Source organism: Cherax quadricarinatus, chromosome 79 (genome assembly GCF_038502225.1).
Source record: "Cherax quadricarinatus isolate ZL_2023a chromosome 79, ASM3850222v1, whole genome shotgun sequence".
Classification (NCBI taxonomy): Eukaryota; Metazoa; Arthropoda; class Malacostraca; order Decapoda; family Parastacidae; genus Cherax; species Cherax quadricarinatus.
Window position 1 is genome coordinate 2236801 of NC_091370.1, and position 14623 is coordinate 2251423.

General features: G+C 39.2%; 1 protein-coding gene across 1 annotated transcript in view; it reads left to right on the forward strand.

The window, feature by feature from the left end:
- Positions 1 to 1374: 1374 nt before the first annotated feature.
- LOC138855047 (UDP-glucose:glycoprotein glucosyltransferase 2-like) overlaps positions 1375 to 14623 on the forward strand; it is a 53542-nt gene continuing 40293 nt past the window's right edge. The window contains exon 1 of the mRNA XM_070101799.1: positions 1375 to 1687. The gene's annotated coding sequence lies outside the window, so the exon portion shown is untranslated. The remainder of the gene's footprint in view (positions 1688 to 14623) is intronic.

Sequence of the window (14623 nt, forward strand, 5' to 3'; positions counted from 1 at the left end):
TGGAGAGAGTGAGGCAGCAGTGGTGGTGGAGAGAGTGAGGCAGCAGTGGCGGTGGAGAGAGTGAGGCAGCAGTGGCGGTGGAGAGAGTGAGGCAGCAGTGGCGGTGGAGAGAGTGAGGCAGCAGTGGCGGTGGAGAGAGTGAGGCAGCAGTGGCGGTGGAGAGAGTGAGGCAGCAGTGGCGGTGGAGAGAGTGAGGCAGCAGTGGCGGTGGAGAGAGTGAGGCAGCAGTGGCGGTGGAGAGAGTGAGGCAGCAGTGGCGGTGGAGAGAGTGAGGCAGCAGTGGTGGAGAGAGTGAGGCAGCAGTGGTGGTGGAGAGAGTGAGGCAGCAGTGGTGGTGGAGAGAGTGAGGCAGCAGTGGTGGTGGAGAGAGTGAGGCAGCAGTGGTGGTGGAGAGAGTGAGGCAGCAGCAGTGATGGTGGTGGTGGAGAGAGTGAGGCAGCAGCAGTGATGGTGGTGGTGGAGAGAGTGAGGCAGCAGTGGTGGTGGAGAGAGTGAGGCAGCAGTGGTGGTGGAGAGAGTGAGGCAGCAGTGGTGGTGGAGAGAGTGAGGCAGCAGTGGTGGTGGAGAGAGTGAGGCAGCAGTGGTGGTGGAGAGAGTGAGGCAGCAGTGGTGGTGGAGAGAGTGAGGCAGCAGTGGTGGTGGAGAGAGTGAGGCAGCAGTGGTGGTGGAGAGAGTGAGGCAGCAGTGGTGGTGGAGAGAGTGAGGCAGCAGTGGTGGTGGAGAGAGTGAGGCAGCAGTGATGGTGGAGAGAGTGAGGCAGCAGTGGTGGTGGAGAGTGAGGCAGCAGTGGTGGTGGAGAGAGTGAGGCAGCAGCAGTGATGGTGGTGGTGGAGAGAGTGAGGCAGCAGTGGTGGTGGATAGAGTGAGGCAGCAGCAGTGGTGGAGAGAGTGATGCAGCAGCAGTGGTGGAGAGAGTGATGCAGTAGTGGTGGTGGTGGTGGTGGTGGAGAGAGTGAGGCAGCAGCAGTGATGGTGGTGGTGGAGAGAGTGAGGCAGCAGTGGTGGTGGTGGTGGAGAGAGTGAGGCAGCAGCAGTGATGGTGGAGAGAGTGAGGCAGCAGTGGTGGTGGAGAGTGAGGCAGCAGCAGTGGTGGTGGTGGAGAGAGTGAGGCAACAGCAGTGGTGGTGGTGGAGAGAGTGAGGCAGCAGTGGTGGTGGTGGAGAGAGTGAGGCAGCAGCAGTGGTGGAGAGAGTGAGGCAGTAGCAGTGGTGGAGAGAGTGAGGCAGCAGCAGTGATGGTGGTGGAGAGAGTGAGGCAGCAGTGGTGGTGGTGGTGGAGAGAGTGAGGCAGCAGCAGTGGTGGTGGTGGAGAGAGTGAGGCAGCAGTGGTGGTGGTGGAGAGAGTGAGGCAGCAGCAGTGGTGGAGAGAGTGAGGCAGCAGCAGTGGTGGAGAGAGTGATGCAGCAGCAGTGGTGGAGATGCATCACTGTACACGGCGCTACATGATTGGTCCCAGTATATCATAGATGAAACAAAGTTCAACAATACGTGTAAACATTTAGAAAAAAGAGCATCGTTATTCACCCGCTTATTAATTTACAATGATATTCGGAAGGCGTTAAAATGACCTTTAATAACTTCAACAAATATTGCCTTGCTTCTATAAACATGTGTTGTTGCCGAAATGTTTACGAACTGACAGTAAGAAGATGAATTTACCGCTTTCAGTTTCTTAAAGCTTTTAAACAGTAAGTATTTGCTAGATGTCTTATTCTCAGTCTCTGAGTTAAGTAGCTTCTCGTGTGGGGTTTATCTATGGTATAAATATACGTTAAGTTTATTTCTTATAGCTGCAATATATCTTGTCCACCTGGAGATGATTTTTGTTTATTAATTAATGTAGCATCAAGAACCAGTGATAATAATGAATTATGTCTGTATTTTTGTATCTTAAATTAGAATTGTGGCAGATGAACTGCTTAGTAAATCCAGTATAGTTACGTAGTGTGACAGCAGCTGTTGTAGTTTAAGAGATAATGTCACTATATAACCTTGATGCAGATGAAGGACTCTTGATCCAGGGAATTAGAGCTACCCTCTATTGGACCAAATAATAATGATGATAATAAGGTCAATATTGACATTCCAGGACACAACTTTCATAATATTGTTCACTTAATATAACAAATCTATGGAAATAAGTCACTCAGACCTTTTTTTGGGCTATTCCAGGTAATTTTCACATATGTTAGTATATTCATGTTCAGGTATACATTACTAAATACATAAATTATCATATATAGCAACGTATGTGTAAATTACCCAGAATAACACAAGAAAGTTAGAAAAAGTGACTTATTTCCATTGTGGTCCTTGTGATACTTTATTATTTAAACCTTAAAAGTTAAAACAGCTGAGTAACTCAACATATAGTAAAATGAGATATAACTGTTATGTATGATAATTGTTCTTATGTGTTCCTGCACCTAAATAAACTTAATTACTTATTTACATAAGATATGAAACACATCTGTCGTGAAAAATATTTATTGACATCTCAGCCACAATAATAATATAATAATAATAATAATGATAAATTATATTATTATTTATAATTGTCATTATTATATTATTATAGCTGATATATCGTTATACAACAGTGTCCCGTAGCTCGATTGGTAGCGCACTCAGCTCACACACTGAGGTCCGGAGATGGAATCCCCGGTACGGCTGGAAAACATTAGGACTTGTTTCCTTAAGACACTTGTTGTCCCTGTTCACCCATCAGTTTCAAATAGGTACCTGGGTGTTAGTCGACTGGTGTGGGTCGCATCCTGGGACAAAACTGACCTAATTTGCCTGAAATGCTCAGCATAACAAACGACGTTCTATATAATAGTATGTCATTGATGTCAGCTATGGTCTGTATACCTTGTACATGTACTGGTATATATACAGTTATTATTATTATTATTACATGTGTTTCCTGTATAATAGATATAGACATATTGTGGTAAGTGTATAATGTTGACAGAGTTCTGTCTTAGGAATGTTGTCATTTTTGACCTATAACAATAACAAATATATAATAATAATAATAATAATAATAATAATAATAATAATAATAATAATAAGAAGTAAGAGACTATAATCCTTTGCCAGCAAAATATAATCTCAGCAATTTTTCACATACATATAGTACTGAGATCAGGTCATTGTCTTGTGTTAAGGGAGAATTTGTTTTATAATATGTTCAGTGTTAAGTTCATCTTACCTCAGAGGTATGTTGCATAAATGGTAAGAAACATAATGTAGCTTAATGAAACTCAATTTAAAATAATCTAAACTCTCAAAATCGTAATAGCACAATTACAGACCAATCGTGGAACAGTTGGAGCTTGTACCCATGGCCCCTCAAGGAAGGTTCCTTGATGTTGGTGAGGGGCTCTTGATTTAGGGAATTGGATCTGTGCTCCAGTTCCCCGAATTAAGCCTGAATGCCTTCCACATCCCCCCCCCCAGGCGCTGTATAATCCTCCGGGTTTAGTGCTTCCCCCTTGATTATAATAATAATAATAATTGTACCCATGGCAAGTGAGTTCTGAAACTCGCAGGCCAATGAGTTAATGCACTGGCCTGCACTTGTTCTGTGATTTAAAATAATCTGACTTAACCTGACTTACTCTGCCATTGTTATGAATGCAAATGGAGTCTGTTTTCTGTGATTGGTCAGGCATGTTGCACATTATATGGAGCATTGAAAAAATACAAATTTTAGAGATGCAAGCTCCACTTTTCAGGCATTATTTGGATGGTCACAATAAACTGCTGTTCAGAATTTCAGACCATTTCATGCCCATTTACCCTGCTGCATCACAATTGACTTTTCATCAAATTATACACCATTGAAAACAATTAATTATAAATTTTTGGTTGTCAGGATAATAATCATGTACATGGGTTATATCAGTCATCAACTATTTAATTATAAAATATTACAAGTTATAAGTGAAGTCTTTCTTGGTGCAGAACTTAGGCATCACTTTCCTGGAAAATATTCTTTGTCTGATATATCCATCTCTTGCCTTCTGTCCAGTCACTTCAGTGCAAGCATCAGTCATAAATTTTATCCTTCTCTCAACAGCTTGAGTGTTGTTTGGCCACTTGGGCACCTCCAGTGGAGTTTCAATAATTTTCGGAACCTGTTGATGTGATAAATAAGCAATGAAAGGAGGCTCAGTTTTGAGTTCAGTCTTCCAGTCAATCATGGAATGATAGTTCTTTTTTTGCCACTTTAGTTTGGGAATCTCTACTTTTCTTGAGTTGACAATAGGAGCCACATTGTCTTTCTCTTCATCTTCACTGTCATCCTCATCATCAGTGTAGATTAACACATCCTTGTCAACAGCATCAGCAGAATCTTCTCCATCCTCATCAGAGCTCTCAGTACTTTCTTCTGTCTGCTGATTCTCTTCTCTAATTTTTCTCATCATTGAGACAGCTTTGTCTCTCACAGTCATGTCTTCATCAGCACACACACCAAGAAGCAGCTGATCTGTGTGAGCAAAGTAGGAATTTCTTTGGACAATCTTTTTTACTATCTTCTTTTCTTCACTGTTCAGATGTCTCGTAAATTGCAGTGACTCATAGACATTCTTTGGACTGTGTCTGACATAAGGGTGCAGCTTGATGTGGAACCACATTGGAGCAGTGAACTTCAAAATCATGATGACGGCTTTTTTCAGCTCTTGACTGGGTCTTGATGTTGCCACATACAGCCTATGGATCCTACTCCATACGATATTCCACCTTGACACACACGGTGGACCTGGTTCAAGAGCAGCCAAGTCATCACCAACCACACCTGTAATCACTCCTTTGCAAATCCTATACATGTATTTCTGGTGCCTTTTTTTTTGTTATTTGTGTATAGTGTCCCAGGACAGATCCTCTGCCACCTTGTCATTCAGAGCAGGGAAATCAGTGATATTGACTGGCTGGAAATCAACAACTGGCAGCTCAGACAGAGAATCCTTGATTTGCTCGTAATTAAAGCACTGCTTAATACTAAAATAAAGCCTTGCCTCACTTAGCGATGTACTCGTTTACCGACGACTTGGACTTATGACGGGCTCTCTGACCAGTATACATACCTAAATAATGTATATTAGAGCTGATATTCTCTATTCTGTTATTATAATATACAGTGGACCCCCGCATAACGATGGCATCACATAGCGATTTTTCCGCATACCGCTTACTTTAATCGCAAAATTTTTGCCACGCATACCGATTAAAAACCCGCTCACCGATTTTCGTCCGAGACGCGTCCAATGTGTGCCCTCAGCCAGCCTCACATGTGCCGCCCCTGCCATTGTTTACCGGCCAGCCTCCGCGGTAACATCTAAGCATACACTTGGAATATTTCGTATTATTACAGTATTTTCGGTGCTGTTTCTGGAAAATAAGTGACCATGGGCCCCAAGAAAGCTTCTAGTGCCAACCCTACACCAATAAGGGTAAGAATTACTATAGAAATGAAGAAAGAGATCATTGATAAGTATGAAAGTGGACTGCGTATAGCCGACCTAGTCAAGCTGTACAAGAAACCCCAATCAACCATCGCTACTATTGTGGGCACCAGAAAGACAATCAAGGAAGCTGTTCTTGCCAAAGGTTCAACTGTGTTTTCGAAACAAAGATCGCAAGTGATGGAAGATGTTGAGAGACTCTTATTGGTGTGGATAAATGAAAAACAGATAGCAGGAGATAGCATCTCTCAAGCGATCATATGTGAAAAGGCTAGGAAGTTGCATGAGGATTTAATTAAAAAAATGCCTGCAACTAGTGATGATGTGAGTGAATTTAAGGCCAGCAAAGGTTGGTTTGAGAGATTTAAGAAGCGTAGTGGCATCCATAGTGTGATAAGGCATGGTGAGGCTGCCAGTTCGGACCACAAAGCGGCTGAAAAATATGTGCAGGAATTCAAGGAGTACATAGAAACTGAAGGACTGAAACCTGAACAAGTGTTTAATTGTGATGAAACAGGCCTGTTCTGGAAGAAAATGCCAAGCAGGACCTACATTACTCAGGAGGAAAAGGCACTCCCAGGACATAAGCCTATGAAAGACAGGCTTACTTTGTTGATGTGTGCCAATGCTACTGGTGATTGCAAAGTGAAGCCTTTATTAGTGTATCACTCTGAAACTCCCAGAGCGTTCAGGCAAAAGAATGTCCTCAAGGATAATTTGTGTGTGCTGTGGAGGGCAAACAGTAAGGCATGGGTCACTAGGGAATTTTTCTATAACTGGTTACACCATGCATTTGCCCCCAATGTGAAAGATTACCTCCTGGAAAAGAAATTAGAACTTAAGTGCCTCCTGGTGTTAGACAATGCCCCTGGTCATCCTACAGACGTGGCAGAGCGACTTTATGGGGACATGAGCTTCATTAAGGTGAAGTTTTTGCCTCCTAATACCACTCCTCTCCTGCAGCCCATGGACCAGCAGGTTATTTCCAACTTCAAGAAACTGTACACAAAAGCTCTGTTTGAAAGGTGCTTTGTAATGACCTCAGAAACTCAACTGACTCTAAGAGAGTTTTGGAGAGATCACTTTAATATCCTCAATTGTGTAAACCTTATAGGTAAGGCTTGGGAGGAAGTGACTAAGAGGACCTTGAACTCTGCTTGGAAGAAACTGTGGCCAGAATGTGTAGACAAAAGGGATTTTGAAGGGTTTGAGGCTAACCCTGAGAATCCTGTGCCAGTTGAGGAATCCATTGTGGCATTGGGAAAGTCCTTGGGGTTGGAGGTTAGTGGGGAGGATGTGGAAGAGTTGGTGGAGGAGGACAATGAAGAACTAACCACTGATGAGCTGATAGATCAACTTCAAGAGCAAGAGGCCAGACCTGGGGAAACTGGTTCAGAGGAGGGGAGAGAGAAATTGAAGAAGTTGCCTACTACAAAGATAAAGGAAATCTGTGCAAAGTGGATTGAAGTGCAAACCTTCATGGATGAAAATCACCCTCACACAGCTATTGCAAGCCGTGTTGGCAACCTGTACACTGACAATGTTGTGAAACACTTTAGGGAAGTGATAAAGGAACGAGAGGTACAGGCCACTATTGACAGATATCTTGTGCGAAAGAAGTCCAGTGACTCTGAAGCTGGCCCTAGTGGCATTAAAAGAAGAAGGGAAGTAACCCCAGAAAAGGACTTACTACCTCAAGTCCTAATGGAAGGGGATTTCCCTTCTAAACAGTAAGAAGATAATGCTCTCCCCTCCTCCCATCCCATCAATCATCACCAGATCTTCAATAAAAGTAAGTGTCATGTAAGTGTGCATGCCTTTTTCAGTTTGTGTGTATTAAAATTAACATTTCATGTGGTAAAAAATTTTTTTTTTCATACTTTTGGGTGTCTTGCACGGATTAATTTTATTTCCATTATTTCTTATGGGGAAAATTCATTCACATAACGATTATTTCGCATAACAATTACCCCTCTTGCACGGATTAAAATCGTTAACCGGGGGTCCACTGTACAGTACACTACAGTGGACCCCCGCATAACGATTACCTCCGAATGTGACCAATTATGTAAGTGTATTTATGTAAGTGCGTTTGTATGTGTATGTTTGGGGGTCTGAAATGGACTAATCTACTTCACAATATTTCTTATGGGAACAAATTCGGTCAGTACTGGCACCTGAACATACTTCTGGAGTGAAAAAATATCGTTAACCGGGGGTCCACTGTACTGTATAAACATTTAAAAATATACTTAAAATGTTATGAATGGTGCAGACGTGTCATGACCCCAAAATTTTTGAAAAAAAAAATTATATTATGAAATGATAGAGAATCTTTTTGCGATGTTAACCCTTTCAGGGTTTCGGATGTACTAGTACGGCTTACGCACCAGGGTTTTTGACGTATACTAGTATGCCCAAATTCTAGCGCCCTCATATTTAGTGAGAGAAAGCTGGTAGGGCTACATAAGAAAGAATGGGTCTATGTGGTCAGTGTGTGCAGTATAAAAAAAAATCCTGCAGCACACAGTGCATATTGAGAAAAAAAAAAAACTGACTGTTTTTGGATTAAAACAGCGACTTTGCACTGTATTTTCGTATGGTCTCATTTTATAGAATGGAAGACATATTACAGAAATTGAGATGTTTTTGACTGGTTTTACAATGAAAAGTACCTTGAAATTGAGCTCAGAGTAGCAGAAATGTTCGATTTTTACCGAAGTTCAAAAGTAAACAAATCATGCTAAGCATCCAATACATGTCAGCTGGTGAGTCTAATATTCTTTCACAAATGTGCCAATATTATTTATACCATTTCTACACTAATGCAGTAGTCTGCATAACAATAAATCTTCTATTTTTTTTGAGAATAAAAATTCAGAGTGGAAAGCAAAAGAATGTAAGAGGGGCGTGGTGACGTGACTAATGAACAGAGGAAATGTTATTTTAGTGCCAGGAATGTATTTCTTGTTTATTCTGGACCCTATTTGGAAATTGGCATCTTTTGAAATTTGTATGAAATTGGCAAAATTGCTAAATTCTGACAACTGTATTGGATAGTTAAAATCAGTAAATTGGTGGTTTCTTGTACTCATTCAATAGAAAAAACGGAGTTCTAGCGAAATAGTTATGATTTTTGTCAACTAGTACACTGGACTTGGCCGAAAATAGGGCTCAAAGTGGGCAAAGTTTCCGATGCGAGAGCATAATTCCGTAAGTTTCCATTAAATTTCATACTTTTGGTGTCATTATGAGCGGGAAAATATTCTCTCTTTTCATAAGATTTTTTTTTTTTTTTTTTTTTTAAATTTGGGCGACCCTGAGAACAAGTCTGGGAGAGGGCCTTGGGACCCTGAAAGGGTTAATGACACCAAAAGTACGAAATTTGATAGAAAACTTATGGAATTACGCTCTTGTGGAGTTAGCACTGGCAATTTCGCCCAATTTGATCCCTATTTTCGGCCAATTCCATTGTTCCAATTGACCAAACTCATAGCTATTCCTTTAGAACTCCATTTGTTCTATCGATTGAGTACAAGAAAGCGCCCATTTACCGATTTCAAGTTCCCTGTAAAGTGGTCAGAAATTGGCAATTTGGCCAATTTCATGCAAATTTAAAAAGATGCCAATTTCAAAATAAGGTTCAGAATAAACAACACAGACATTCCTGGCACTAAAATAACATTTTCTCTGCTTGTCAGTCACATCTCTAGGCCCCTCTTATATTACTCTTGCTTTCTATTTTGAATTTTTATTCACACAAAAAAATAGAAGATTTACTGTTATGCAGATTACTGAATTATTGTAATAATTGTATAAATAATGTCAACCCATTCATGACTGTGTATTAGAATGGCTAATTGGACATTTATTGGACAATGATGTCATTTGTTTACTCCTGAACATCACAAAAACCAAACATTTTCGTTACTTTGAGCTCACTTTCAAGGTCCTTTTCATTGTGAAACCAATCAACTTCATCTCTATTTCTGTAATAAGTCTTCCATTCTATCAAATGAGATCAAGAAAATGAGAATGCAACCATAAATACTATATGTAAATACACCTCAAAGCTGGAGTTTTAATCCAAAAACACGGTAGGATTTTTTTTCTCATGCACTGTGTGCTGCAGGATTTCTTTCATACTGCGCACACTGACCACGCAAACCCGTTCTCTCACAAGTGAGCCTACCAGCTTTCTTCGGCTTGATTTGAAGCCACTAGAACTTTGGAGTATAACTACAGTGGACCCCCGCATAACGATTACCTCCGAATGTGACCAATTATGTAAGTGTATTTATGTAAGTGCGTTTGTATGTGTATGTTTGGGGGTCTGAAATGGACTAATCTACTTCACAATATTTCTTATGGGAACAAATTCGGTCAGTACTGGCACCTGAACATACTTCTGGAGTGAAAAAATATCGTTAACCGGGGGTCCACTGTACTGTATAAACATTTAAAAATATACTTAAAATGTTATGAATGGTGCAGACGTGTCATGACCCCAAAATTTTTGAAAAAAAAAATTATATTATGAAATGATAGAGAATCTTTTTGCGATGTTAACCCTTTCAGGGTTTCGGATGTACTAGTACGGCTTACGCACCAGGGTTTTTGACGTATACTAGTATGCCCAAATTCTAGCGCCCTCATATTTAGTGAGAGAAAGCTGGTAGGGCTACATAAGAAAGAATGGGTCTATGTGGTCAGTGTGTGCAGTATAAAAAAAATCCTGCAGCACACAGTGCATATTGAGAAAAAAAAAAAAAAACTGACTGTTTTTGGATTAAAACAGCGACTTTGCACTGTATTTTCGTATGGTCTCATTTTATAGAATGGAAGACATATTACAGAAATTGAGATGTTTTTGACTGGTTTTACAATGAAAAGTACCTTGAAATTGAGCTCAGAGTAGCAGAAATGTTCGATTTTTACCAAAGTTCAAAAGTAAACAAATCATGCTAAGCATCCAATACATGTCAACTGGTGAGTCTAATATTCTTTCACAAATGTGCCAATATTATTTATACCATTTCTACACTAATGCAGTAGTCTGCATAACAATAAATCTTCTATTTTTTTTGAGAATAAAAATTCAGAGTGGAAAGCAAAAGAATGTAAGAGGGGCGTGGTGACGTGACTAATGAACAGAGGAAATGTTATTTTAGTGCCAGGAATGTATTTCTTGTTTATTCTGGACCCTATTTGGAAATTGGCATCTTTTGAAATTTGTATGAAATTGGCAAAATTGCTAAATTCTGACAACTGTATTGGATAGTTAAAATCAGTAAATTGGTGGTTTCTTGTACTCATTCAATAGAAAAAATGGAGTTCTAGTGAAATATTTATGATTTTTGTCGACTAGTACACTGGAATTGGCCGAAAATAGGGCTCAAAGTGGGCAAAATCGCCGATGCGAGAGCATAATTCCATTAGTTTTCCATCAAATTTCATACTTTTGGTGTCATTATGATCGGAAAAAGATTCTCTTATCTTTTCATAAGATTTTTTTTTTTTTTTTTTTTTTTTTAATTTGGGCGACCCTGAGAACAAGTCTGGGAGAGGGCCTTGGGACCCTGAAAGGGTTAATGACACCAAAAGTACGAAATTTGATAGAAAACTTATGGAATTACGCTCTTGTGGAGTTAGCACTGGCAATTTCGCCCAATTTGATCCCTATTTTCGGCCAATTCCATTGTTCCAATTGACCAAACTCATAGCTATTCCTTTAGAACTCCATTTGTTCTATCGATTGAGTACAAGAAAGCGCCCATTTACCGATTTCAAGTTCCCTGTAAAGTGGTCAGAAATTGGCAATTTGGCCAATTTCATGCAAATTTAAAAAGATGCCAATTTCAAAATAAGGTTCAGAATAAACAACACAGACATTCCTGGCACTAAAATAACATTTTCTCTGCTTGTCAGTCACATCTCCAGGCCCCTCTTATATTACTCTTGCTTTCTATTTTGAATTTTTATTCACACAAAAAAATAGAAGATTTACTGTTATGCAGATTACTGAATTATTGTAATAATTGTATAAATAATGTCAACCCATTCATGACTGTGTATTAGAATGGCTAATTGGACATTTATTGGACAATGATGTCATTTGTTTACTCCTGAACATCACAAAAACCAAACATTTTCGTTACTTTGAGCTCACTTTCAAGGTCCTTTTCATTGTGAAACCAATCAACTTCATCTCTATTTCTGTAATAAGTCTTCCATTCTATCAAATGAGATCAAGAAAATGAGAATGCAACCATAAATACTATATGTAAATACACCTCAAAGCTGGAGTTTTAATCCAAAAACACGGTAGGATTTTTTTTTCTCATGCACTGTGTGTTGCAGGATTTCTTTCATACTGCGCACACTGACCACGCAGACCCGTTCTCTCACAAGTGAGCCTACCAGCTTTCTTCTGCTTGATTTGAAGCCACTAGAACTTTGGAGTATAACTACAGTGGACCCCCGCATAACGATCACCTCCGAATGCGACCAATTATGTAAGTGTATTTATGTAAGTGCGTTTGTACGTGTATGTTTGGGGGTCTGAAATGGACTAATCTACTTCACAATATTCCTTATGGGAACAAATTCGGTCAGTACTGGCACCTGAACATACTTCTGAAGTGAAAAAATATCGTTAACCGGGGGTCCACTGTATATAAATACGTCAAAAACACTGGCTCGTAAGACATATATATACGACACCAACAGTCAAAGGGTTAAATGTTTTACTTTGGCAGAAATGTTGCTCCTTTCTTTCTCTAATGAACATGTAAGGTGGCATGAAACTTAGAAACTGCTCTTTTTATTCAGCACATACAGCAAATATTTACCTTTATTTTCCTATATGTTTTTAAATAAAGCTTAAACCTGCAATAATTCCCTTAATAATATAGGAGTTTTCGTCAGAGACTGGGCAACAGGAGATGATGATTCTCAGGTATTCAGATAATTTTATTTATCCTGCTCATTTGTCATGATGGCCTTTATTCATTCCTTGTAAACCTTGCAAGGAGCCTTAGTTTTTTTCTTTTTAAGTAAATTTTAATGGCTATTAGCAGAGAGTTTTTGATAGCAAGTTTGCCAGGTGGCTTTCTCAATCACACTGTGATGTCTCCTTTACTATTAAGGCTTTGCCATTTAAAATTATTTTTGTTTGGGAGGCATTCAGTTACAGCAGGCCTCGTTCAGCTTAGCTAGTGGGTTAAAAAAGAAATATAAGTCAAACGAATATATGAATGATGTTTGTCTTAAAAATTTGTATGTTAAATGTTCTATCATACCTAAGACATAATACAGTACGTGAATGTAAAAATGGTATAAAATACTGACAGGCTGTTAGGTAAGACACATATGCAACAGTTAGGTATCTTTATTTCGAAACATTTCGCCTACACAGTAGGCTTCTTCAGTCGAGTACAGAAAAATTGATAGAAGAGACTTGAAGACGATGTAATCGGTCCATCACCCTTGAAGTTTTGAGGTGGCTGAGGGTCTGACATAGATGAGGCCAGGGTCATCTATGTCAGAAAATTCCAAGCTTCCTTATGTGCCAAATCCTATAAAACTATTGTTGAAAGGTACCTCCCGACCTTAATGTGAGTAATGACAGCAACATACTTTGTCAAACATATCTTGAAACCTACTTCCATATATTGTGTTATATGTTACAAACCCTTCATTCTCATGTTCTCATTCATGTTACAAACCATCTTCATTCGCTGCTGTAACGAGAATATGACTTAGTATGATCATTGTATGTATGTACTTAATTGATTATATCAGTATTAGCTGAAACAATTATAAACTGTTACAAGAGTTATTGCTTTCATTCTTATTTTATTCCTTTCCCTTCATTTTATAATTCCTTTCATTATATAATACACGAGAGCCCCACTTATACATCAGGTTAGGTTCTGTGCTACTACTGTAAAGCAAAAATAGCTGTGAAGTGAAAAATAAAATTTTTTACTTTCAAATGTATATAAAAGCCTGATAACATGTTTACACTATCATATATTAAGTGAGCAATAAAGCTGGGCCTAAAAAATTCATATACAGTACATGTACTACACATTTTTTTTTATTAACACATCGGCTGCTTCCTACCAAGGCAGGGTGACCCAAAAATGAAGAAACACCCTCATCAGCACTCACTCCATCACTGTCTTGTCAGAGGCTTGCTGACAGTACAGTTATAATATTGCAGCTTATCTACACCCCTCCTTCAGAGCACAAGCACTGTACTTCGCACCTCCAGGACTCAAGTCCGGCTAACTGGTTTCCCTGAATCCCTTCATAAATGTTACTTTGTTCACACTCCAACAGCACGTCAGACCACAACCTACACACATTACTTATATTAAAATAATTTTGTCCTTAGCTTATAGTGACTGGTGAATATATTTATAATAGGAAGTCTGAATAAATGAAGAATGGGTATACCTGAAAGCCGCTGCATTAGTGAAATGCTGTAAAACAAGGCCTGTATGTAGTTTGAAGTTAAAAAAAATGAATTTGAAATCACTACTGCTAAATAAGACATAAAAGTTACAGAATGTATTAATTTAGGAAAAGTCAGAGAGCCCCACTTACTGCTCAAATAAATCACAAAGTTCTGTTATACTGTAACATTGTGAATGAGAAGAAGGAAGGAAGGAGATCCTTTGCATCAGTGTATGTGTAGGGCTAGATAGATATTTTCAAAAAAGTTAAAAAATGCAGCAGTCTTCATAATACAGTGGTACCTTAACTTACGAGTTTAATTCATTCTGTGACTGAGCTCATAACTCAGTTAACTTGAATATCAAATAAATTTTCCTCATTGAAATTAATTGAAATGCCATTTATCCGCTCCAGCGGAATTCCTGGTTCTCTGGAGGCAGGAGAAAGTATTTCAATATAACGCTAATATAAACTCTGGGGCTTATTTATATATCAAAATTGATCTAATATGACATAATAAACAATATAAATAACATAGAAACATGATACTGTATATACTCTAGAATGAATAAAATATGTCATTGTGTGACGAGTGTTGGCGGCCACTCCCGAGGTAAAAATAATTATCCCTCTGACTATATCTTCCCATTCTTGCCCTTCTGAGGTGTTATTATAAGAGAAAATGGAGTG